Raw genomic sequence first — 25,883 nt, 5'->3', positions numbered from 1 at the left:
TTGTGAGGTGACCAACCTTATCAAGTAACGGACTAATGTTATCTCTGATAACGTTAGTTATCGCCATTAGATAACATCAGTTATCACCATTTCAGCAAAGCCTCTGAGGCGAGGGGCTCTGGAACAGAGGACCACATCAGGGGACCATTGCTGAATTGGCTAAACTGCAGCAAAACCGTGCAGGGAAGGGAGAAAAAATGGCACGGACAGAGAGGGCTACTGCAGCCACGCCCTGGCCCCCGAGCAGGAAGGAGGGAGCTCCTGACGAGGGCCTGGCTCTGACTCAGCATGGGCAGGGACAAGAGTGAGGGCGGCAATTCCCGTGCAAGAGCAGCCCCCAGGGAGCGCGAGTGACCAGGAGCACGGCGACCAGGACGGGCAAACAGGGCGTGGCGCATCAGAAGGGCGTGGCATGGCAGTTTGTGTGGCAGTTTGCGCAGGCAGGGCATGCAGGGAAGGCGAAGTCACCCTACCAGCTCAAGAGGTGCGTTCATTCAGTAGCCCTCATCCTTTCAGAAGAAACTCAGCTATGGTATTCACTCATCAAAAAGCAATGCCTTCTGTGCTCGCCAGAGTGGACGTGGCTACCCAGACGGAGCTCTGACGAAAACATGCAGCCGTCCAGGTCTCAGGCTGCAGGGAGTGCCAGGGCACGGATGGCAGCCGTGAGGACAGCTATGTGAGGTGCGACCAGGTGGATGATTTGCTCTGCATGGTGGCAGAGCTATGGGAGGAGGTAGAAAGGTTAAGGAGCATCAGGGAGGCTGAGAAAGAGATCGACTGGTGGTGCCATGCTCTGTCCCCCCTGAGACAGGAACAGGAGCAGCAGCAGCCACCAGTAAGAACCCACGATCATGGGGATCCTCTATCCCCCCCTGCACCAGGCTGAAGGCAGCAGCTCAAAGGAGGAGAGTGAATGGAGGCGAGTCCACGCTCATGGCGGCAGGCGAACGCCCTCCTTGCCCGCCTCACCTCCCCAGGTGCCTCTGTACAACACGTATGAGGCCCTGGAGGTGGAAGGCCAGGAAATGGAGGATGAGGATGAGGGTCCATCTATGCCAGAGGTGTCGCCTAGGTCAGAAAAGTGTACCTCTTGTATCAACACCACCTCCACAAGGAAGAGAAGACGGGTTATAGTTGTGGGTGACTCCCTTCTAAGGAGTACCGAGGGTTCAATATGCCAGACAGACCCTCCTCTTAGGGAAGTCTGCTGCCTCCCTGGGGCCCGGGTGCAGGATATCACGAGGATACTCCCTAGCCTGGTACGGCCCTCGGACTATTACCCTCTACTGCTCTTCCATGTGGGGGGCGATGAAGCTGCAACATGAAGTCCTAGGGCAATAAAAAGAGACTTCAGGGCCTTGGGACGGCTAGTAAGGGACTCCAGAGCACAGGTTATTTTCTCCTCTCTCCTTCCAGTTGGGGGCAGCAACACTAGAAGGAACAGAGGTACCCAATCTATTAACTCATGGCTCCACGGCTGGTGTCATGGCCACAGTTTTGGTTGTTTCGATAACGGGATGGCCTACACAGCACCAGGTTTGCTGGCGTCTGATGGGATTAATCTTTCTTAAAGGGGAAATAGAATCTTTGCTCAGGAACTTGCAGGGCTCATCAACAGAGCTTTAAACTAAACTCAAAGGGGGAGGGCAATAATATCAGGCTTGCCCAAGGGAAGCTGAGGGACAACGTGCCACGGTTAGAGGGAGCGGGTGCCAGCGAGGGCACTCGGCCTGTGTCTCTGAGATGTGCAGGGTACACTGGGGCACAGTTGAAGTTGTGCAGAGTTGAGCTAGGAGATACTGAGGCAATAGGAGCCCCCATAATCCAGGGGGAAATGGTGAGTGACCTGCTACACCACTTAGACATTCACAAGTCTATGGGGCCTGATGAGATCCACCCAAGAGTACTGAAGGAACTGGCAGATGTGCTCACCAAGCCCCTTTCCATCATTTACCAGCAGTCCTGGCTAACTGGGGAGGTCCCAGTTGACTGGAGATTAGCAAATGTAACGCCCATCTTCAAGAAGGGCCAGAAGGAGGACCCAGGGAACTACAGGCCTGTCAGCCTGACCTCGGTACCGGGGAAGCTGATGGAGCAGATCATCCTGAGTGCCATCACACGGCATGTAGAGGATAACCAAGGGATCAAGCCCAGCCAGCATGGGGTTAGGAAAGGCAGGTCCTGCTTGACCAACCTGATCTCCTTCTATGACAAGGGAAGCCACCTAATGGATGAGGGGAAGGCTGTGGATGTTGTCTATCTAGACTTCAGTAGTCTTTGACACGGTTTCCCACAGCATTCTCCTGGTGAAACTGGCTGCTCATGGCTTTGACGGGTGTACTCTTTGCTGGGTAAAGAACTGGCTCGAGGGCCGGGCCCAAAGAGTGGTGGTGAATGGAGTTTACTCCAGTTGGCGGCCGGTCACAAGCGGTGTTCCCCAGGGCTCTGTGTTGTGGACAGTTCTGTTTAATATCTTTACCAATGATCTGGACGAAGGGATCGAGTGCACCCTCAGTAAGTTTGCAGATGACACCAAGTTGTGTGGGAGTGTTGATCTGCTTGAGGGTCGGAAGGCTCTGCAGAGGGATCTGGACAGGCTGGATCGATGGGCCGAGGCCAACTGTAGGAGATCCAACAAGGCTCAGTGCCGGGTCCTGCACTTGGGCCACAACAACCCCATGCAATGCTACAGGCTTGGGGAAGAGTGGCTGGAAAGCTGCCTGGTGGAAAAGGACCTGGGGGTGTTGGTTGACAGCTGCCTGAATATGAGCCAGCAGTGTGCCCAGGTGGCCAAGAAAGCCAATGGCATCCTGGCTTGTATCAGAAATAGTATGGCCAGCAGGACTAGGGAAGTGATCGTCCCCCTGTACTCAGCACTGGTGAGGCGGCACCTCGAATACTGTGTTCAGTGTTGGGCCCCTCACTACAAGAGAGACAGTGAGGGGCTGGAGCGTGTCCAGAGAAGGGCAACGAAGCTGGTGAAGGGTCTGGAGCACAAGTCCTGTGAGGAGCGGCTGAGGGACCTGGGGTTGTTCAGCCTGGAGAAAAGGAGGCTGAGGGGAGACCTTATCGCTCTCTACAACTACCTGAATGGAGGTTGTAGAGAGGTGGGGTTGGTCTCTTCTCCCAGGTAACAAGTGATAGGACCAGAGGAAATGGCCTCAAGTTGCACCAGGGGAGGTTTAGACTGGATATTAGGAAATTTTACTTCACTGAAAGGGTTGTCAAGCATTGGAACAGGCTGCCCAGGGAAGTGGTTGATTCACCATCCCTGGAGGTATTTAAAGGACGTTTGGATGAGGTGCTTAGGGACATGGTGTAGTGGTGGTCTTGGTAGTGTTAGGTTTACGGTTGGACTCGATGATCTTAAAGGTCTTTTCCAACCTATACGATTCTGTGATTCTGTGATCCTCCTTTTGCTGTTAACATATTTTAAAAAGCCCTTTTTGTTGTCCTTCAGTGCTGGCTGGCTTGAACTCTTGTCAAGGTTTGGCCGCACAAATTTTCTCCCTACAGTGGCAAACAGCATCCCTGTAGGCCTCCTGTGTCGCCTGTCCTTGCTTCCAATGTCCATACACTTTCCTTTTCCACCTAAGAAGAAGATCCCTGCTCAGCCAAGCCGGCCTTCTGCCCCACTTGCATGACTTCCAACACTTTGGAATTGCCTGCTCCTGCGCTCTTAAGAGATGGCTCTTAAAAAGTGACCAGCATTCATGGACCCCAATACCTTCTAAAGCAGATTCCCAGGGGACCTTACTAACTAGCTCCTTCAGCAGCCCAAAGTCAGCTCTTCCCATATCCAGGGTCAAAATTTTGCTGGCAGTTTTTCTCCTGTCACCAACTGTTTGAAACCCAGCTACTTTGTGGTCACTGTGACCAAGTCAGCCACCAATCACCACTTCGCCCACAAGTCCCTCTCTGTTTACAAACTACAAATCTAGGAGGGCACCTTTCCTAGTCAGCTCCCTCAGTACCTGCACCAAGAAGTTATCTTCAGCGTGTGTAAGGGACAAGCCCCGAGAGACATAATGGAAGCTATAAGGAGTGGCCCAGTGTCACTTCTCTTGGCTTGGCAGATGTCTCAACCACTCCTGAGGCTGGACAGAGAGAAGATTCCAGAAGCCCAGGGCTGGGGCCAATAAATAGGGGCACACACAGGGGCTCGGGGCTTTTTTCTTCTACACCAAACACCCCCGTTGGCAGGACCAACGCTGGATCCAGGACTGGTGATATTGCTACCTCAATCTCTTTCTCTCTTTCCCTCTTTATCTTTCTCTCCCCCTTTTCTCTTGGGGTTTGTTGACAAAAGGCCTACCTTACTTTCAGCAAAGCCGCACAGCTCAGGCAGATATAATCGTGAGATAACCAACAGTTATAGAATATTGTTCATATAGGAGTTTCTCATTCTTAGTAAAGTTGATGTTTGTTTACAGACCTTGAGTGTCATTTCACCTTAATCCATACCGAGGGCATTTTGAATCTGAGTCACTCCCAAGTGGGGCTGAGAGGGATCGTGCGGGCAGACACTGTCTCTGCTGTGTGGCTACCCTTACCATCCTCATAACCCTTAGACATAAACCGTTGACCAAGTCTGAGGCTAAGACTGGATCCAGCCACACGTAGACTCCTCTCTGAGAAGGAGTTTAGAAAGCAAGGGGGTCCTTTCTGAACCTCACGACTCAACGGGAGGGCCACCTCTTCTCCCTTAGCCACACACCAGACTCCCATCCTTAACGTGACATATTTGGCGTCATGATTTTACCCCCCGGCTCTCCACAGGTGGGATGTGACAATGTGCTTCAGAAATTTCCTGGACCTGTTTGTGTCCGCTGTACGATATTCCCAGTGGATGTATGGGAAGTTAAAATCATCCATAAGACCAAGGGCAGTTGAACTAGAGATATCCCTTAATTCCTCATAGAATAATTCATCGGTGTCGTAGTTGTGAGAGACTGAAAGAGTTAATGTCTCAAACATTGTGGAGAGATGAGGCGCGATTTGCAGGGTGACGGCAAGTCGGCTAGCATGGGATGGGGAGAGCTTTTTGGAGGAGAGACTAAAAGAGGTATTGTCTTGTGAGACACTGAAGGAGGTACTGTCTCAAACATCGTATCGAGAGAAGGTGCAGCAAGTCGGCTAGCACGGGATGAGAAGAGCGCATCGGAGGATGCACAGTTACCATCTACAGCCAGAGGTCACACAGAGTTTTATCTAAGGAATGGGCCTACAACCACCTGAAACTTGGAATGAAACTCCTTGCAACCTTCCCCCCTCCCCCAGCGCCTGCAAACTTTTGAGGACCAGAACAACATAAGTCCTCCAGGGGTGTGACCTGAGGCAGGGATTAGAGTATAAAGAGACACCTTCCCGAGGGAACGGCGCGCACCCATCACTGGAGGATTGCCACGTCTATCATTGTCATCACGGGATCCAAGGGTGGTGATACCTTTCCTTTTCTTTATCCTCCTCTCTTCTCTTTTCCTTTTCTCACTTCTCTTTTCCTCTACTCTTCCACTATATATATATATCTGGACATATGAGTTCTGGATGAATTGTGATGGGTTGCCCGGAAAATAGCTCCATTGCCAAATTGCCTCTGTTCGTTCGCTGAGCTTGCTAGTTCGTTAAGCTTGTAGTTTGCTAGTTAATAAAGTTGCTAGTCTGACTGTTCCTCTGAGTCATTGTCATGACTCTACCAGCCTGGGGCTCTGCCGAGCGGAGATCGGCCTTTGTTGGTACACAAACCGTCAGGGAATCGAAAAGATTCACCCATCTCGCAACCCACCGAGTGGGACAAGACAGTAGTCCTAGCTGGGTGGTCGACAGTAGACTCCCACAACAATATCTGCTTTATTTGCTTTCCCCTTCATCCTTACCCAGAGGCTCTCGACCAAAAGCCACTCCAGCTGACTGAGCAGCCAAGGAACACTTGATCTAAGAAACATATTTCTCATTGTGACTGATGGTAACTCACAACGCCCAAGCTTCATGAGGCCAAAATCTGCCTCATACACTGCCGCAAGACACTTGCACACCAGAGGCTAGCACCTAGGCAGTCAAAACCGGGAATAACTTACCACCTCTTCCTTGCTGTACTCAATATAATCCAACCAACTCTCCTCAATAAGTCAGGGGCTACCCTACCTTTCCAACAGATGATCCCAATCTTGTAGAGTTGGGCAAACACCGGGCTAATGCATACCTTCCTTCCAGCTCTAGGACTGGGACCTGTACAGAGCAAAACATGTCTGGGCCTCAAAACCAGCCTGCTACATTCTCTGCACACCTTCCCAGTCCCACTGGCAAAGCCCTGCCACTTGTCCAGCATTGCTACCAGCTCCATTGCAGGACAGCTCGGAAATCCCAGGTACGGTCCCTCACTGTACATGCACAATGCTGTAGGAACCCATAGCAGAGGTGGTCCCTGTCCCAAAGACCGTATGCTCCAACCAGAGCCAGGCAGCAAGAGTCTGGCTGGCAGAGCAGGGTATCCAGGGCAGCAACTTGCCCAGCAAGCATGGGTGCAGGACAGAGCAATGGAGTGCCTTCTCACAGGTGCTTCTGGCAAGTCCCCATCCTGATTCATAAAGAAGCTTCTCAGATATGCATGCTGAAACCCCTGCCGCTGGTACATGGTCTTACTTTCTTCTGTCCTTTGTGAAGAGCACGTTACTCCTCTATCCTTCTCCGCTCTTCCACCATCAGGGCAGCCTTTTGAGGCCCCTCTGGTAAGGCAAAGGGGATGAACAGTGATTTACTCTCCTTCATTCACAAAAGAGTTGGTCTTAACAAGCTGGAGAGCAATTTCCAGCCTGTTTGAAACTGATACAGGACTGTCAGGATTTGCTCTTGGCTGCTGTAGTAAATTCACCCAATGGTGAGTGCCATAAACAAACTACTTATTGGTTTGGTTCCTGCTAGGGAAAGAATCCCCTGGCGCCCCTGCAAGGCAGCTGTAATTAGTGACAGAGAGCTCCCCCCAGCCCAGAAATACTTAGTCAATACTCATAAAACAACAGAAAAGCAGTAGCAACTCCAAAGTTTACAACTCACACCTCCGCCAGTCATACCATGCCTGATGCATCAGCACCACCAGACCTGGCTCAGGAGCAAACCAGGCAGAGGAAACCTTGGGGTCAGGAGAAGGGGAACCAGATGCTGCATGAGGCTGGTTCTTTAGTCCCACTGAGCCCTTGCTGATGAAACAGGATCTTCCCCTTCCATTTTAAGCAGCTGCCTCTTTCCAGTCTGATTGACTGTAAAGGGCCTTGGCAGGAGATGGGGGCTCTTGAGGGGTCCTGATAGGCATTTTATGTGGTATCACCTTGTGGTGCTTGCTTTGAGACCAGTGTAACTCACGCACAGCAGGCAACCTCTCCTTTGGCTGATCACCAAGGACTGCTGTTTCTAGTTCAAGCTCTGAGGTCATGAACATGTATGAGTTTTCCAGGAGACAACTCCAGCGCAGTCCCTCTGCATTCCACCTTTCATTAGTGTTACTGAAGTTCTGTAGCGAACCACAGTTCTGCAGCTAACCACACAGCCTCCAGCTGCTCCATCCCATCAGGAAACACCTCCTCTGTCTCATCTTCATCATTAAGGAACCAGGTTTGATTTTTCTCTGCTTGAATCAGATTGATAGCCATGGCCTTTAGCAAAGCTCTAGTTACTGCTAGAGCTTTCTCACCAGAACTCTTCTCCTGGGGGGAAAAAAAAAAATCTGTGCAGGAGCCACCAGACAAGAAGATATCAAACTGGGATGCATCTATCATTGCTCATTAGCCCTGCTGGTGAGCTCCAGGCATAGACAGCAGTACAGGAAAGACAGATGCTGAGTGGTAGCTGCATTTTAGACTTCTTGCTCTCTGGAGGAAGGTGACTGCAGATTTTCCAAGGAGTTCATCTGGACTTGTTCTCCTGTGGGATTCACTCCTTCACCCCATCCCCAAAGGGGAACATTGTGTCCCTAGATCTCATTCACCTAAGGCTGTTATCTGCATCAACCCTGAGGAGCACACACTGAGTTCAATTGCTAATGGCAATTTCAGACACTTTGTTGTCAAGCTAGTGCTGGAAGTTACCTGGGAGTTGATGGGAGGAGACAGAGTGGGATGGATAAAGTTGGGACCTGGGGTATCAACCATGGCTGGGAAGAAAGCAGCCCCCTACTTACAATGCACACAGACAGTTAACCTGTGTCTGCATCTGCTCAAATAGAGGAAAAGCTTTTCCTCTCAAAATAGAAATCCACATTTGTTTGCAAAAATCAAAAGAGAGCATTTCAGAAAGAGATCACAGCAAGATGGAGAAGACGCTTCATGAAATAGTACCTAATTCTTTTTAAACACAGAAATGCTCTCAAGAATCTCCCCAAACTGACTGAAAATTCAGCTTGCAGCACATGAAAGAGGTCCTGGTGCACCCAGACCAGGAGAGGAATTTCAAATGTGATTTGGATGGAAGAGTTCAATCTAAAGTAACTGTGGATTTGTTCCCACAAAAAGAAAACTGGATTTAGTTTGTTTTGCAGAAGGTAGATAATTGCCTCTCTCCCAAACCCAAAAGCTAGCAGAAAACCTTCACTCCCTGTATAGATCCCAGCTCAGCTGCAGTCACACTCACTCTTCGGAGAAGACCCAGTCACAGAAGTGCATTATCCCATGCAACTAGCCACATTGCCCCTTGCATAAAAATCTCTGCTGGCAGATGCAGCAGTCAGAAAGGGGCACATGCAGGGATTTCAGGAGCTCACCATACCTAGGCTGGGCTCCCCTCCAGAACTGCTGCCAGGTACTGACATGTCTGCCACATGCATGGTCTAGAGGGGCTGAAAACAGCCCTGGCGCCCCAACCCTGGTAATGGTGCTGAGCCAGGATGGCAGACGGAGGGCAGGGGGCTACAGTGAGAAGCAGAGGCACATGCTCTGGCTTGGATGTCCTTCTGCATCAGCTGCTATAATAAATAAAGCAATTGTGCTTACTGCAAGCTGGGCCCAGCCAGAGCACTTGAAAGCTCTCACTGAAGAGAAGCAGTTAAGCCCTACCTCCCACACATGTCTACAAGACAGCACAGGCCGCCCCTTGGTGTTTGGCTTGGGGGGACAGCAGACCTAGTTTCCCATATCCCTTGGTCACACACAGCTCTCTCAGGAAGCTCTGGAGATGACAAGAAAGAGCTGCTCCAGGTCCCTTGGGTGCATGACTGGCAAGGTTCTGCTGTCTTGCTAACAGGAACCACACAAGCAATTAAGCCCAAATGCAAAGATTTTCATCAGGGGTGAAAATCCACAGGCATTCTGTAGCTACATCTATAGCTCCTATTACAAAGGCTTAATGCTGGGCTGACAGGTGGCTTTGTACGTATTGAGTGGCTGCCATTCCTCTATTGTTGCTGTACCTGCCCTCCCTGGAGAAAACCAGCTGCTTCAGCTCCTCTGTGCTGGGGAAGGGACGTTCAAATGGGGGCCAGGGCCCAACAGCAACGTGGAGGGGCAGCAGGTGAACTTTCTGTCATCAGGATTGGTGCCATAGCTGTGCAATCACCTATTTTACACAGCACCCCCAAATTCAATCCTCATGTATGGAGCAATTGTAGTAAGGCAAGCTCCATAATGACCAGGCTTGATTACCAGTAAGCAAGCACTTACCTGTTGGCTCAGCAATTAGAACCAAATCAGACACTGACCCAGAAAGAGCAAGGGGATGTCTCCTTCCTCGGGGCATCCCATGCAAAGATTGCCCTGCCAACCCATGTGGCCCAAAGTACCTCTCTCCAGAGCACAGTCACATGCTCAAGTGAGGTCCCCATTATAAGCTCAGGCACATGGACCACCAGCGAGCTCCACATGGGGCTGCGTCTGGGTGCCAGCTATGGGCCAACCCCACATGAGGCTGCAGGTCCCAGGGGTCCGGGTGCCAGCAACTGCAGAGACCTGTCCTGAGCACGGCGGGGGAAGACTAGCAAACCTCAGGTCGGAGTAGCCAGCAAATAGGACAGGCAGAGCTGTGAAAGGGGTGTTCCAAGCATTGAGCTCTAAAATCAAGATTATAAATCAGGATTTGAGGGTGCCAACAAAGGTGCCCCCTCCTATCTGTGCTAGTCTGTCTGTGGCTGGGTGTATCTGTGCATACTTGTGCTCATTCCTGTGCAGATTCCTCTTGGTTTTACCAACTATGAAGTTATTTTCTATTTGTTTTCTGGTCATTCAGTAAGTTTTTTTAAGGAATGGAAGATACACAGGGGTAGGGGAGGTCTGAGGGACTTTACTTTTATCAGCAGAGAGGTTTTTCTCCTAGAATAAAATCCCTCCTCAAAGTGCCTCTGTGCCAAAGCTAGTTGGGTCAGAAGACCAGCAATCTTAAATTACAGAGAAACAGCCTCTTAGTTCTGCAAAACCTGCCCAGCACAGCCTCTGCCACCTCCGGCCAGGGCTCCCCAGCCAAGGGCAGCTTCCACAGCCTGCAATACCTTCATCAGCTCTCTCTTTGCCTGAATGTCTCTCTATTTGAGAGATCAAACCAAATCAGCAGGTCTCAGACTTGACTCTCTGCTCCCAGGGCGGCGCTTCAAGGTCTGACCTGAGTGCCTCACCACCAGGAGAGATCACTGCCTTTCAGTGGGTTTTAGACCATGCTTTATTCCTGTGTTTGGTTCTCCTGTATCATTCCCACATTAGCAGAGGGAGAATTATCTTTCCATCGCACAAGTAGTCTACGAGACAATTCATCTCCCAAAGAACTGAGTTTGTTCACAATCCCAGTTCAGTTCCCACCAGAAAAGGACATGCAGAAAGGTGACCATATTAACATAGGATCTGTACAAAAGTCAGTGGTGCGTGCTAATGGTCTCCTACCGCCTGTCTTGAACGCTCAGCTCAATTCACACTTTCTTGAACTGCAGTAACTCAATCATCAGCACATTCAGATGAAGAAAATGGAAAAACATGTTAATACCCATTAGAGACAAAAAGGGACAGAAATTGGTTAGGAAGAGAATAAATCAGGAGAGTAACAAGCTCTGAGATTTAAAAGGCTGTTCCTAATGGTGGAGAACACTCTGTACAGGCCATGAGTCATTTTATGTTTGGCTGTTTGCTCTGACTGGTTTTCACTTATTTTTGTTTTTCTTTCTAAAGATGACAGAGGGCAAGATCAGGCAATCATCTGAAGTGAACAGAGCTCCAAGAAGCACCTCTATTTTGGGAATTCTGATAGAAATCAAACTAGACGCCTGCCTGAAGCCATGGGGAAGTGCCAGCTAAGGCCTGGCATGAAGGGGAACACCTGCACATGATGCCCCAGGTGTGGGATAATAGCTCGAGGTGACTTAGAAATTAAACTTATATTCACACTTTTAGGTAAGGTACAGCATTGAAGAAGATTCCCGGGTGGAATGCAGCTGACATGCAAGGCCATTCCATGGAAGTTCCCTAGGCCTGTAACCTTAGACGTTGGTGACGCCAGGGGAGCGTGGTGTCCTGACTCTACAAAGGTACTGTTCGGAGGGTGGAGCAGTGTGGAGACGCCACGGCCAGACTCTGCAATTAAATGGGAACTCAAAGGTATTGTGTGTGACCAGCAAGCTGCACATTTGCTATCCTGGGCCAAGTCTGTCATGTTTCTGACAAAATGCTGTCCTTTGATGAACTTTGCTCATTATAAAATCATTATAATACCAAAACACACCTCCATCCCAAAAGCTACCCGCCTCCAAGGTGCGACCACCCCTCACCGAGCTTGCGCTCTGAATTTTTCCTAGCCTATACCTTTAAAAGCGAAGCGAGAAAACTTTACACCAATCCTAAACAAAGATGTATGACTAGAGTCACTCAAGCTCCACCCAAAAGGTGAAAGATAGTATAAAATGGCTTAAGAGAAAGAGAATGTTAGGGAAGACACCATCGTGTAACACTCTGACCTCTGGGATCAGTCAATGGGCTGAACCTCTCTTCCCCCCCATCGGGACGCCTTTGGGTAAGATTCAAACACTTGGTTATACCAAGTGCCTCCCCGGGAAACTTAGAAATCTCTCTAGAGTTGCTTTATCATCTTTAACGCATTTATAGCTGGCAGTGTCACTCATACTCTTGGTATTTGCACGTGCTTTGCAGACAGTAAATTTATCACCGGTAATCCAAAGAATCTGTGTATCTGTTGCTCTAATAAACTGCACTCTTTATTAATGTGGCCGTGAGTTCATGCAACACGACTAGACTGGGGGTGCAGTGTGTTTAAATTAACGCTGTCACCTTTACTCTGATGAATAGCTGCATATACAGTCCTTAGAAAATAACTGTTGACCAAGTCTGAGACTAGGACTGGACTTGGCCGCACGTAGACTCCTCTCTGAGAAGGAGTTTAGAAAGCAAGGGCGTCCTGTCTGAACCTTGTGACTCAATGGGAGGGTTCCCCCCCTCCAGCCACTCCTCAGACTCCTACATGACACTAACTCTTAATGCAACACCAGGGGAAAGCACAAACAAGCTGGTTATAACAGGGCTTGACCGGCTTCCTCATTTGTATTGATTATCAGGGGTAGCTGGCTTAGTGTACATGAGCTGCAGCCAGAACCATGGGGAACAAAACTGTGGAGAGGCCCCATGTGCCTGTGTCACTGACAGTTGTTCTTCAAACCTTCCTGCAAAGAGCTCCTCCAGCTTTTCCATCACAATATTTTTTTAGTGCCTAATCTGTCCCTCAGTAACTTGAAGCCCATGGACTTCATCTCACTGACTGCAGGTGGAGAAAAGATATCACCTCTGCACTGCAGCAATGACTGCCATATATGAAGACTTCAGTCTCAAGAGAATAAGGAGGACAGAAGCAGAAGAATCCTGGTTCAATCAATCTTCCCTCACATATCAGATTTTTTTTAGACTTTTGCTTGTTCTGTCTCTCTCCACCCTGACATGAGTTTTTAATGATACCCATCAAACAGGCATCTCACACACTTTTCCTACAATGCCACAGCATCTGCCTGTTCACATATGGGTGCTGTCCTTGGCTCATGCGGTCAGTTAAGATAATTTTCTACATCTGATACAAAGGGTCAGGGCTCAAACAAGTACACCACTCACTTCCACCTGGGTACCACAAACCAGGCACAAAGCAGCTTCCACCAGTGACCTTTGAGATGCAGGAGTCCCTCCTGCTCCGTGCTGGGGAGAACATGACTCACTCTCCCCCTCCATGGCAGATGTCTTTCTATTCACTAGAAAAAGCCAGGAGTTAGAGTCTGGCAAGGTCTTTTAAGGTGAGGAGGGAAGGGTGGGCAGGGGGGAGAGAGAGAGACTGAAAGGAAATAAATGAAATTGTGGGAAAAAGCAACTGCATTTTATCTAGACATATTCAATTAAAAGTACAGAAAGTAACCCTACAAACAGCACAATATTGCCAAGAGAAACCTTCAGGTAACACCTTAGGGTTCAACAGACAAATCTCAGCCACAACCATTCAATCCCATGGCAGCAGATGACTAGGACGAGTCCGTCCACACAGCAGTGCATTGGGGCAGGGCTCTGGTGGTGAGGATCCACATGCATGCTTTCAGTTCAGGCAACAAGGAGACACAGAATACAGTTGTGCATAACTCGATGTGCCTGAATCACTACTCCAGCGAGGCAAACTGCAACTAATGGTGGGGCTCCCCAAAACACAACATGCTACATGCACAAACACAACATGCACAAACAGCTACTCCAAGCACCAGAGGTGCCTGCACGTGACACGAGGCAGCATCAGCAAAGGTCCCTCCAGCATAGCTGCAGTAGCAAAAGAGTGGTCAAGTGAAATCCTCTTTCAGTCCCAGGGTATGTTTGCTTGACATGGAGATGTAGGAGCGATTTAAGAAGCAGATAGTGGTTCTTCCCTCCTGACCTAGAAGGGAAGGCCACGGCAGCACTCAGCAGTTTGGGAAGGTGTGCTAGTAACAGGAACAGGCAGGGAGCCCACAAAAGAGAGAATCTGGCACTGTTTAGCACATCATTCATTTCTGGGAGATTCCTGTCCCCCGCAGGGAGTTTTACAGCTCTTCAAGGGAGATGAGGCTTGCTCTCCAGCCAAGGAGGATGGTACAGATTGCTGTGAGGAAGCCAGTAGCAGGGGAAGGAGCTCAGAGTGGATCTGGAAGCATCTATGTATCCTGCCCTGAGAGCCATGAGCCTTTCACTGCAAGGCATGCCAGGGTCATCCCGTGTCAAGCACAACAGCTACTTTCCCAGCTACTTCCCTATGCTGCAGTGAGGGTCAGCGCCCACCTATGAGCTCAGGACAAGTGTTGTCATCTGCAGGAGCCACCAGGAGCCCTGCTATCTGAGACACAGCAGGAGCAGAGGGAGGTGAATGCCTGGCCCCAGGCATCATCCCACAGTCATCCATCTCAGCAGCACATCAGGTAAGCCCTAACGACTAGGTAGGTGTCCTCTGCAGAGGCAGTCACTGGCTATGCCTGGCAATCACCCCCCGTGACTGTTCACTCAACTCCTGCTTAGATTTTGGCTAACTCAGTTCATGCTAAGGCCTGATGTATGGTGGCAGCAGCACCATTAGGTCAATGTGAGAGTACCACACAGGCAGGACAGGTGGCCAGAAAGAGCTAAAGGGCCATTATGCAGCCATGATCACCTGCAGCTGGCTGTCTCCTGCAGCCATTATCTTTTGTCTGGCAGTTTCCTCAGAATCCACTAACTTATGGAAATGGTATAGACCAAACCTCCAAGCTGGAGGGTATAAAACATCAGCTTACCCAAAAAGCTTTTGAAGCAGATCCAGCAGCAGCCGGACTGCTGAGACCTTCATGCTTCCCAGTGTGATACGGGGGATACTCACATCGTGACCAAGGAGGAAGGATGAGCACTCTCACCATAGGCTAGGGAAATAATTCTTTTTGTTTTGCTCATAGGTGCACAATATTAAGAGTTGTGGGTTGTAAGTTATGGAACGTTATGACTGGAATGGTGAATAAGTGAATTCATGTGATAGACTAGTCTGGGCAAAAGGGGATTGAGCCCCTGTTTGTTGTGTTTGTTTGCCATATTTCTTAATGAGCTCATGAAATAAAGTTTAAATCACAGAGTAGGTTGTCCTGTAAATTTGAGAGATGTGAATGGACCGTGATGAAAAGAGCTAAAATCCCCAAAGACAAAAAGAAATGTTGTAAATATGTTTCCTTTTAGTTTCCCTTTCGCAGATAATTTAGCCTCGCTTGCCAGTATTGTTGGCCTTAAGTAAGGAAGCTTAGATAGTAGAACTGCTAACGAGCATTCTTTATTTGAAGGAAACCTACATATGGTCTCCCCCCCCCCCCCCCCCAATAATAATCATTAGAGTAAGAATGCTTTGCCTGTGTTAAATCCTTGGTTAGCTGAGATGGTTGCACTGTAGATAGATAAAAGGAATTCTTCAGGCCCTGTGTCCCTGGAAAGGGTTGATAAGGAGAAGCTACACAAGAACCAGCTGGTTTTGGATATGCAAGGAAGGTATGAGCAAGACAAAGATGGACTGAGCATGCATAAAGACAAAGTTCAGTCAGCGGTCAGAGTGATGAAGACTACTGACTTCCTCCAACGACCATCAGAGGATCCCTAACAACCACCCAAGGACTTAAGTACGCATGCGTCAGGGACATTTACATATATTAATGAGTTCCAAGAAATCTCATGTTTATATAAATTAATCTTATGAATATGTATGATTTTGCAACATATAACCTCTGCGATCTTGCTTGTTTGTCGGAGCACTTACGGTGGAGCGATCCCCAGTGCTGCCCAGCGCTGTAATAAAGGATGCCTACTTAATAGTAACTCCGTTGCTATTGAGTTTTATTTCAGGAACACTCTGAAACTCCGATTTGCCTGCTGGGAGATTCAGATTTTAAAGGGTAGTCTCCACGAATTTTGCTTCAGTGACACCCCCCATAGCAGACTGCACCCTGGGGTACCAACAGGCTTTGCAGTATGCAGCTTTCTCGAAGGCAGCTCTGGCACCCAGGAGTGCTGGGAAGGAAATTGCATTTGTCAAGTTATTTACAGATGTCTTACACTTGTAAATAATTTGACAGATCTCATTTCTTCCTGACATGCAGGAGAGTGAGCAATATTCCCAAGCTTCTTTGTCATCTGGATCTATTTGGCTGGACAGGATGAATTCATTGTCATCCAACGTTAACAGTAATGTCTCAGGATTTGCCCAGGCACTCAGGCAGATGACCACAGCACCCGTTTCAACCCCAGCCCCAGCAACAAGCCATGGCAGAGCCAGGAGTCACCCTGCACTGAGGGGAGTGCTAGGAGCTCATCTGATCCTGGGGGTCGAGTTTTGGTTGTCCTGGGGACAGAGCCCACACAGCACTGTTGCCAGGGTTTTCTCCTTGGCCTGGCTGGAAATCTCTGGTTTTGCTCTGTGTTGTGATGGTTGGGGCAGACTAACACGCTGTGTTTTTCTCATGTGAAAGACAGTTTACTCTCCCTGACTGATACCGAATGGCTTGTAATTACCTTAATTATACCACTCTCTCCTAACATCAGACAGAGAGCAGTACTAATTCAAGTATATTGGTATAGACACACATCACCTGGGTGGCTTGTGCAGGGACCTGGCTGCACCCTTAATAACCGCAACGGTAACACAGTCAAGGAGGAGATGTGAGTCCTGGAGATTTCAGCTGGGTCAATAAAGACATGAGCAGGCAGACATCTCCATTGAGCATGGAGCCTGTCTTCTGCATGGGCTGGACTGCATTCTCCAATGCCTGTTTCTCTACCCTCCCAATATATCACTTATGTAAATGCTGTGATTAGGGAGCCTGTAGCATGACCTAGCATTAAAATAACATAGTCTGTGCTTCAGGACAGGAGTCACAACACTTCCAGATGCCTTCAGAGAAATGAGTATCAATCCAGGCAGAAATAAATGGCTCCAGCTGCTCTTACAGCAAGTCCATCCTTCCCTGCTGACCAAGAGCATTCAACTTTCAGAGAGCAGTAATTTCATTTGGATGAATAATGCTCCAGTCAATGGAAAAAGAAGCTGTGCTGGGGATACCAGGGTTGTTATTCTGCTTGACTTTTCTGGGTGGACACAAAATTTCTTTACAAAACTGCACTCAGTGTATGAGTTGGGTTTAGCCTCAAGGCTCTATATGACTGCTATATACATAATCCTGTGTTAGTCACATCTTTTTTTTACCGCATGTAGCCAGAAAGCATCAGTGGAAATAGTCAAACCATTCCTAGATTGCCAAGTCTTGAACCAAGGTGAGGGAATGTAACATCAGGCTTGGAGGGGGACCTGTGAGCAGACATAATACACTCAAGAGATAGTATGCTACCAGCTTTCTTCTGGGATGGTTGAATGGAGGGGCTGCAGTGAGTACAAAGGTGGAATAACTGTATAGCAAGAGAGCCCTGCTTTCCTGGAGATGGCTGAACACCTGCCTGCTGATGGGAAATAGTAAATGAACTCCTTGTTTTGCTTTGCTTGTGTGCACAACTTTTGCTTTACTTATTAAACTGTCTTTATCTCAATCCACGAGTTTTCTCACTTTTACTCTTCTGATTCTCTCCCCCATCCCACACAGGAGGCATGGTGCTTAGTTGCACCACGGGGGAGCTGTGTGGTGCTTAGTTGCTGGCTGGGGTTAAACCGCAACAGTCCTTTTTGGTGCCCAGTGTGGGGTGGTGTGAGAGGCAAGAAAAGGCCTTGACTCTGTGTAAGCACTGCTCAGCAGTAACTAAAACATCCCGGTGTTATCAACACTGTTTTCAGCACAAATCCAAAACATAGCCCCATACTAGCTACTATGAAGAAAATTAACTCTATCCCAGCCAAAACCAGCACAGGAAAGAAGAGAAGAGCTAATTTTCTCCTCTTGGTAGAGAAGATAATTCTTCAAGTCACAAACAAAGTGCAAGGCTTTAGTAAGAGACAGGATTCATTAGGTCTGTCTGTAACAACTGTGTAGCCAAGCACACCCAGGAGCTACCTGGGTTTTGCAGGAAATCAGCTCGGCCAGAGCATTGTTTTATGTTACTTGCATGCAGATCCTCATCACCCAGCCTATTCTGAGGACAGTTTGCGCCCTCCCTAGTGCCACCATCCACACACCATCTTCAACCAGTCCTCACAAAAAAGAAAGGGGGGATGACTTCATTTGCTAAGGGGTGGCCCTCCAGAGAGGGGTCCGGAGAGGGAGATCTGCTAGATTCAGTGCCTGGGGGCTGCTCACATTGGGCATGGGGTCCCTAGAGGCAGCAGCCACAAGCACCACTCTTGCTCTGCAGCCGAGGAGGTGGCTGGCCTTGGGCTCTGCCACACACCAGTGGGGAGGACAGGACTCTGCCAGCCAGTCCTTGCTGCTGTTAGAAGTGGGGGCACTTTACAATTGCAATTATTCTGTTTTATAAGCCAGCTTGGGGGAGCACCAGGCACACAGTGAAAGGGAAAATGCCCTGCCTCAGTGCTAGCAGAGGTGTGCCCTGCATCAGTTTTAGCTTGCAGCGTCCCTCTCTCCTCACCGTCCCTTCCCACGTAGCCCACCCATCATCACCCCAGGGACCTAGCATGCCCTTCTTCCCGCCCCTCAAGAGGCCCATAAGCACCCATGGGTGCCTCACAGCAGGATGTTACTGCCAGACGTACTGCAGCAGGCAGCCCCCTGAGTTAGTCTAAAGGCACCAGAGCAAGCCAAGTCCTGGCACTGGGAGAGCAAGGTGAGGATTTACAACTCTGGGAGCAGCTCGGGGAGGGAACTGTGAGCTCCTACTAGAGCTGGAGTCACAGATTTTTTTGCCCTCCAGTCACTGATTTTAACTTCATCTTCAATAACATCAAGATGAGCACATGCAAGCTGGTCCCACATCTTCCATTTCTTCTGCCACCACCTGGGACTGAGCACAGAAGACACCAGCCTCCTCAAAGGATAATGCCATCTCAACCCACCCATGCTCCTCTTCATCTCCAGTAGCCACAGGTTAACATGGGACCTGCCTCTTCTTGGAAAGCCAGCAATGGTTAAGTTCATTCCTCATGCTGGGGCCTCCAGACACAACTCTCCCTGCAAGACTGAGCCAAAACAACCTTCTCAGCCCAACAGTCCTGGGATCCATTTGTTCTGTGGGCTGCAACTGCCTGAAAGCTCACACCAACTTGTGCTACTGCATCAATAAAAAGATCCAAATGGAGTCCATTGGATAGGCTCCAATTTGCTGGGCTGGATTCTGGATCGGGCCCTCCCAGAGAAAGGCACATATTTCAAGGGATATTTAAACACAAATTGTTTAGTGCCGTCTAATAGACTGATGCATTGTAATAAATTCATGCCAACAGCTGTGACATATGAGAAATATTTTCCATTCGGGAGTATTCTCCATTAACAGAATTACTTCATCCTGTGCTCAAGCCATCTCATCAACTGCTCTTGCCCAAAAAACAGAAATAGAAGGCACTTGACAACAATGGAAAGACCTCACAAATTAGAGCAGCAGAACCTGGGGTGAATATGCAATGCAGGAATATGTGAGCACAAACCCCTGCGCAAGGCCCATGTGGAGCAGGCTGAAGGCTCTCCCACGTCACATCTCCCCAGTACCTGCCAGTGCCACTGCCTCTGAAAACCACCCACTGGATGTCTGAGCAAAGGGACTGCACCCCTTAGCACAGCCCCACACTGAAGGGACCTCTGTTAGCGGCAGCTCAGACCCCTGCACTCCCAGCCTGGCACACAGCCCCCAGCGCAGTCAGACACATGGATGCCGTGCTGGAGCACAGCCTGCACAAAGGCTGCAGACAGAGCAAGCTGTTTGCAGATTTGCTAATATTAGAACATTACACAGCTTGCTTCTAATGAAGTGTTCATCCTGACTTTGTGCTAGACAGCAAAATCCTGGCACTGTGTCCTGTACAGCTTCCTGCCCACAACACCTACCCATGTCCTTCCTGCTTGTACTAATGACTCCCAGCTGGCTGTTGCCCCAGCCAATAGCTAAATCTAGAATAAGTCGATCTTGGCTTAAATTTTTCCAAAATGTTTGGTGCTGTTTTAAATGAAGCCGCTTGCATCCTTTCCTTGATGATTTTAATGAAACAGCTTTCCTGGAGAGAGATGATTCTAAAGCAGAGGAAGACCTAAATGCACATAGTTAAAACAACATGAGTTTCTCCCCTGAGCCTTGACTCCACCACGAGCTGCTGCCGTTGTGCACAGGACCCGGTGCAGAGAAGGAGCGATCCCACTTGAACACCATGGCTTGGCAATGCTCAGACTACCTGACAGCATGCTCCTGAAGGCTCTCCTTGGCCCTCAAACGCAAGGAGCAGCAAACATCTCTGCAGAGCAGGAGATCCAGCCAGGAGCACAGGTTTGCTCTCACCAGGGAAAACTACACTTCAATGGTTTCCGTCACCCTTCTGCCATAGGCTGAAGAACTGCACCATCAAAACCAGCTCTCAGCAAGGACAAGCTATGCCTTTGAGGTGGGAAGAAGGCCCAGAGATGCAAAAGAGATTGCCACAGAAGAGCTGGGACTTAAAACCACATGCTCAAAACCCTATTTTAGCTGTTCAGAAGTGCTGCCTTGCTCCCTGACATACAACTTGTATTTCCCCAAAGGCCCTTGGTCACTCTGACCAACTTCCGAGCTTGATTTGAGGGCTGATGTTGACAGATATATGCATATGAAAGTCAGACCTCCTGATGCTCCTTAGAGAGGCCAAGGAGAGAAAGCTCTTCCTTTCTCCCTGGAGAAGAGCTATGAGCTGAAAGCAGCACCTACCCTTGTGCAACCCCCAGCCCCACAGAACCATCTCAGCTCAGGGACTTGAGACTCTCCTCAGAAGATCTCAGCTGCTGCATTGACCACAGGGTTAAATGTACTTTTTTACATCTTCCCCCTTGATAGGAAGAGTCCCCTTAGCTCCTGTAAGTGCTGGATCAGGCCTGTTTATTGTCTTCAGGCAGACAGACCCAGTGGACCAGCTGCTTGACCAGGCTTAAAAGCAGCAGCATCCCCTTGACTTGCTTAAGACAAGTTAGTGGCATAGGACAGAGCTGTTTCCTTCCAGTGACACAAATACTTCTTGGGATGGGAACCTCTACCTTCACCATGCATCAATGCCAACAAGCACCAGCTTGCCCACAAGTCACTCTGATGCAGCCCACCCCACTTGCTCCACAGAGCCTGTTACTAGTCAAGTCCTCTGAGAGAGAGCATCCCCATTAGCTCAGAATGTTCCACTGCCCCAGGGCTCCTTTGGGATCACAGCTACCTTCCTCCAGAAGGCAGCATCTGTCATTCAGCCCCACAGGGCTTTGCAAACATCTCCCCAAGTGAAGCAAAGTTAAGGCAGAAAGGGTACAGGGTACAGGATTTTCAGGACTGCAGGTACTCACAGTATAAGTCCTTCCAGGTTCCACCTACTCAGCGACCACAGGAGTTTCCCAGGTAATAGCAAACTACACTTTGGACTCTTTTGGGGAGGGGGAAAAACAAAACAAGACCTAAAACAATGCAGCCCTAGGACAACTAAGACAAAGTTACAGGCCAAATCTACCTCCACACTCCTCCTGCAAGCTCTTGAGCCCTACTGCTCATGGATGAGCTTGTAAAAGCTTGCCAGAGGGCTGCTCTGCATTCAGAGGTTATATCAATGCATCACCTTTCCCAAGAAGGGGACCACAATATCTACAGTCATCACTCGAAAGGTTTAAGGCTTACCTGTAGCAATGCAGAGCTCTCCTCTGTACCCCAGACAGGGACAGGCAGTGTCATGGGTCCATTACCTCCTCCCATGCTACACCACTCAGGACAGAGAGCCTCCCAGCAAGGGCTGTGCATCCTCTCCCCCGGAGATCCCTCAGCAGTGCAGCGCAGGCAGAGCTCCCCAGCAAGGAAGGAAGTGGAAACCAGGGGTTTAGTTCAAGACTGCCCAGCTTTACCTTGTATTTTACTGGCCATGCTGCAGCACACAAACACTGTGCTTCCTTCTGGAACGAAAGAGGGCAGGCATGTCCTTTGAGAGCCTCCACCAGCAGATGCCAAGATCCTTCCAGCAGCGCCCCATGGCACCACTACCTCAGCACCACTCAGGTCATTACAGTGTTTGCAGCTGCCTTTCCTGGTTTTTCCACCACTAGGCTTTCCCTATATATATATATAGGGAGCAAAGGGATGGATACGGAGCTGAGGGAAGCAAGGGGATCCAGCTCTGCTGGTGGAGATCCTGAGCATAGCAGCCCCCCGAGCAGGTGCTGTCAGAGAGAGCAGAGCACGCTCCCATCCCTGGCTAGCTCTGGAGCAAGTGGGGAACAGCCCTTGCTGCTGAGCTCTGCTCCAGCAAAAGTCAGCATGTTTGCCCAAAGAGAGAGCATCAGGCAGGTGCAGAGCGCAACCACATCCAGCCCCAAGGGGAATGGGTTTGTGAATTAACTGCAGCACCAGCTAATGGCAGAGAGCAAGCAAACCAACACACCGGCTCCTGCAAGCAAAAGTGAAATGAGACTGCTCAGCAACTGGTCATCCCCTAGTCCCAGTGACACAAACCCTAAAACCACTCAGGAGCAGCAGTGTCCTGGCCTTGGGGCAATTGCTGATCCTGGGCAAGGACCGGCATGGGATTGCAGCTCTCCAGCACCTCATCCCGGCTGGCTTGCGAGGGACTTTGCTGGGAGAACTGGATTTTCCAAGATGTCTTTTCCTCTGATTAATTTAAAGCAGAGTGAACAGGAGATTCTTGAGCAGTATTTAACACATGCATCTGTGAATCCCCCTGTCTTGCCAATACCTGAAACAGCCACTGCATGACAGGAAATTTCTGCTCTGAGTGGCAATGCTAACATGCTCTGCCTGCTAGAAGTCAAATATCCCTGGACTTTCTAAGAACAGGCAAAGATAGTTTCCTAAATTAAAGCACTGCATGAGCAGATTATATATCACACTTAAGCTTGACAGACCAGCGTTCAGTCTTAGAAGACCTGTCAATCACTTTGGTGTGCAGAAGTGTGAGGTGAGTATATTTATTACAGTGCAGCAGAAAAAGTTAAATGTAGTTAGATGTATAACCAGAAGACACCACTCATTTCCTCTGCACAGAGAGTCCTTACAGGCACCAGATCGACAGAGGGAAAGAACTGAAACAGAAAAATATAATAATTAGATTTTTTTTTTCAGGATGTTTTACTGTTGGCTAAAAAATACACAGTTCCACAGTTAAGAAAGGAGACTACCTGAGGAAACATGAAAAACCAAGGGGAAAGAAAACAATCCACAAAACAGATTGGTTAGGAGAGAAAATTAAAGCAGTTAAGAATGAACTGCTCCCCAGTCAATGCATAATAAATAACCAAAGCTAGAAAACTTATAAGGGAAGGAAGGAGATTGCTATAACCAACAGAAGTACCTTGAGGAGCTGCAATACTAGCACAGACAGGATAGAAGAGTTAATGAATATTTCTGTTCCCTCTTGGCAAGAGGAGATAACGTGTTCCTATCACGGGATGCTGAAATACTCCCCAGCAGTAATGAAACTTGGCAATCAACAGAAACCCCAGGAACAGCAGAACCAGAAAACTTGCATCTAAATTTTCTAGGAACTGTCAGGCCAGCCAACACTGGCTTTCAGTAAATCTTCAAATTCTTCGGAAGGTCTCAGGGCTGGCAGAGAGATTTGCAAAAGGAACCAGGAAGATGCAGGTAACTATACAGCCATCAGCCTGATGCCAACTCAGGAAAATAATGGAAAAGCTGAAATGGATTCATTAATTAATGTGTCACGTGATCGTAGGACAGAGCTTTTACACATGTCTTCTTACATAAAATATCCACTTGCATTGAAAAATATCAAGTGACTTTGATGAGAGCTATTTTCTATAACCCCACTTTGATTGGCACTGTCTACCAGACCATGCCTGAATGCTTGATTAACACACAAGAACAAGACAAAATCAGAATAATGCACACTAAGTGGGTTAAAACCCCGTTAAAATGTCTGTCCCACAAACCACAGCTAGAAAGGGAGAATCATTGCTGAGTGAGTACCGCTAGTGATGTGGGATCCTTCATCACCCATCTTGTTTGGCAGCCTGGGAGACGGCAAGCATTTTGGCATTTCAATCCACCTGAATATTGCCTTGTTGTGCTAAAAAAAAAAAAGAGAAGCCCCATTTGCAGGCTGGGATCTCACACACTCAGGCTGGAACCAAAGCATGCATTTCTTTTACCAGGCAAGATGATAGTCGTTACGATTGGCAGCAAAACCTCCATCCCAACAGTGGAAATGTTTGAGCTCAGGTCAAAAGCTTTCTCAAAGAAAAGCTAAAGGTCAGCCCCAGTGATGGGGCTTGCAGGAGCTTGTGCAATCCTAGGTTTGCAGAGGAGCAGGGCATGCTGTCTGACTGCCCAGTCTCTCTGGGGTGAACTTAAGGCCAGAAATACCCTCTGATGGGCAGCTCACCTGAGCAGAAAGTCACCAAGTGGCTCCCTTGGTCCCTCGCATGCATTGGTATGAGTGTGTGTATTCCTTCCCTGTGTCCTTCACTCATGATCTGACTCCCTACATGGGATTTGACTCCCAAATCTGTGGGCTGATCATGCTGATAACCTGAGCGGCATCACTCACACCACTACAAAGTACACAGAGCCTGGAGATCTATTTAAAGAAGGAGAAATTACTCTCACATCTATCTTGCACTTCCAAACACCCAGCAGTCATAGCTGCTGAAAGCACACCATGCCCTCCCAGGGGTGCCCAGCAAGAGGGTGTCGCAGTCCCAAAGTTTAGTGAGGAAGAGGGGAGCTCAGGGACAGTGAGAGCAGCTGGACCAGCAGTGGGAATGCAGCAAGGGGGGAGCAGAATGAGCATAGTGGGGAGATGCAGCAAGATGGTGAGTGATTTTGGTGCTCAAGAGCCAAGGACCACCTCCCACAATGGCCCCAGCATTTTGGAGACTGTTTTCTCTAGGACCACAAATCATTTTTGCACCCAGAGACATGTAAGGCACAATCTCTCCATTTTCACCAGCTGCTTAACCTAGTTCTTCCTCATGTCTATTTGCACCTTTCTAGCCACTCAGCAAATAAATGCAGCGTTTTACCTCTCGCCCATTCAAGCTTTCAATCACCCCAGCTAACTTTCTATCTGCCTGTAAATGCACTCAGTCATCTAACTGGCCATGTGGGCAAATTTATCCAGCCAGTCTCCTCTGGTGTCCTGCCCTCATCCCAGCTCTCACAAACAGCAGCCCAACAACGAGACATAAATGTCATTCCTGTCTCTGGGCAATGAATCAGCGCACATGAATATCTTTCAAGTGAATTGTGGACCCTGCTGATAAGAAGCAGAGAGGCAAAATATTCATTTGCCTGAGTTGACTGAAAATGCTTCCATTCTGACACCATGATTTGAGTGGTGGTGGGATTTGGCTCTAATTAGACTATAGGAGAGAGAAGCAGGGACACATTGTACGTCCCGCTGTTCACAGCAATCAGGACAAGCAATTCCACCTTCTGCAGAGATTACCGGCAAACAGAACTGGTTGTGTATCCCACCTCAAATACACCACATGGGTGCCTGTGTTCTCCTGCGCACCTAGGTGCTCCCTGCTCCTAGGGTGTTGCACGTATGCAATGAACCACTGAGAGGACAGCAAAGGGACAGGCTCCATGTGCACCCATACACATCCTGGACAGAGAAGGCAAGCTTTTACATCTATGCAATACATCCTTATCCATGACAGACCATGAGTTCTGCATAGAACTCTTGCTCTGTGCAGAAAGATTTGTATCGATACTGTGGAAGTTCTCCTTATCCCAGATGGGACAAAATTTCCCCCCAGATCTTACCCCAGGTAGACACGAAGCACCAGATTTCAGCTGCAGCCCCCATGCTCC

The 25,883-nt window shown here is 48.9% G+C and overlaps 1 protein-coding gene across 4 annotated transcripts in view; it reads right to left on the bottom strand.

Annotated features, from left to right (window-relative positions):
* The window catches only part of ROGDI (rogdi atypical leucine zipper), a 78,017-nt gene that overhangs the window by 28,728 nt on the left and 23,406 nt on the right, over nucleotides 1-25,883 (bottom strand). Inside the window, exon 13 of one of the 4 annotated variants that reach the window (XR_012777627.1) lies at nucleotides 13,749-13,878. The exons of the other annotated variants lie outside the window; for them this stretch is intronic. The gene's annotated coding sequence lies outside the window, so the exon portion shown is untranslated. Of the gene's footprint in view, nucleotides 1-13,748; nucleotides 13,879-25,883 lie in introns of those variants that run through there. 4 annotated transcript variants of the gene reach the window in all.

This window comes from Mycteria americana, chromosome 12 (genome assembly GCF_035582795.1).
Source record: "Mycteria americana isolate JAX WOST 10 ecotype Jacksonville Zoo and Gardens chromosome 12, USCA_MyAme_1.0, whole genome shotgun sequence".
In the NCBI taxonomy this organism is placed as follows: Eukaryota; Metazoa; Chordata; class Aves; order Ciconiiformes; family Ciconiidae; genus Mycteria; species Mycteria americana.
The sequence above is the reverse complement of the archived record's forward strand: the minus strand, read 5'-3'. Positions and strand labels throughout refer to the sequence as shown.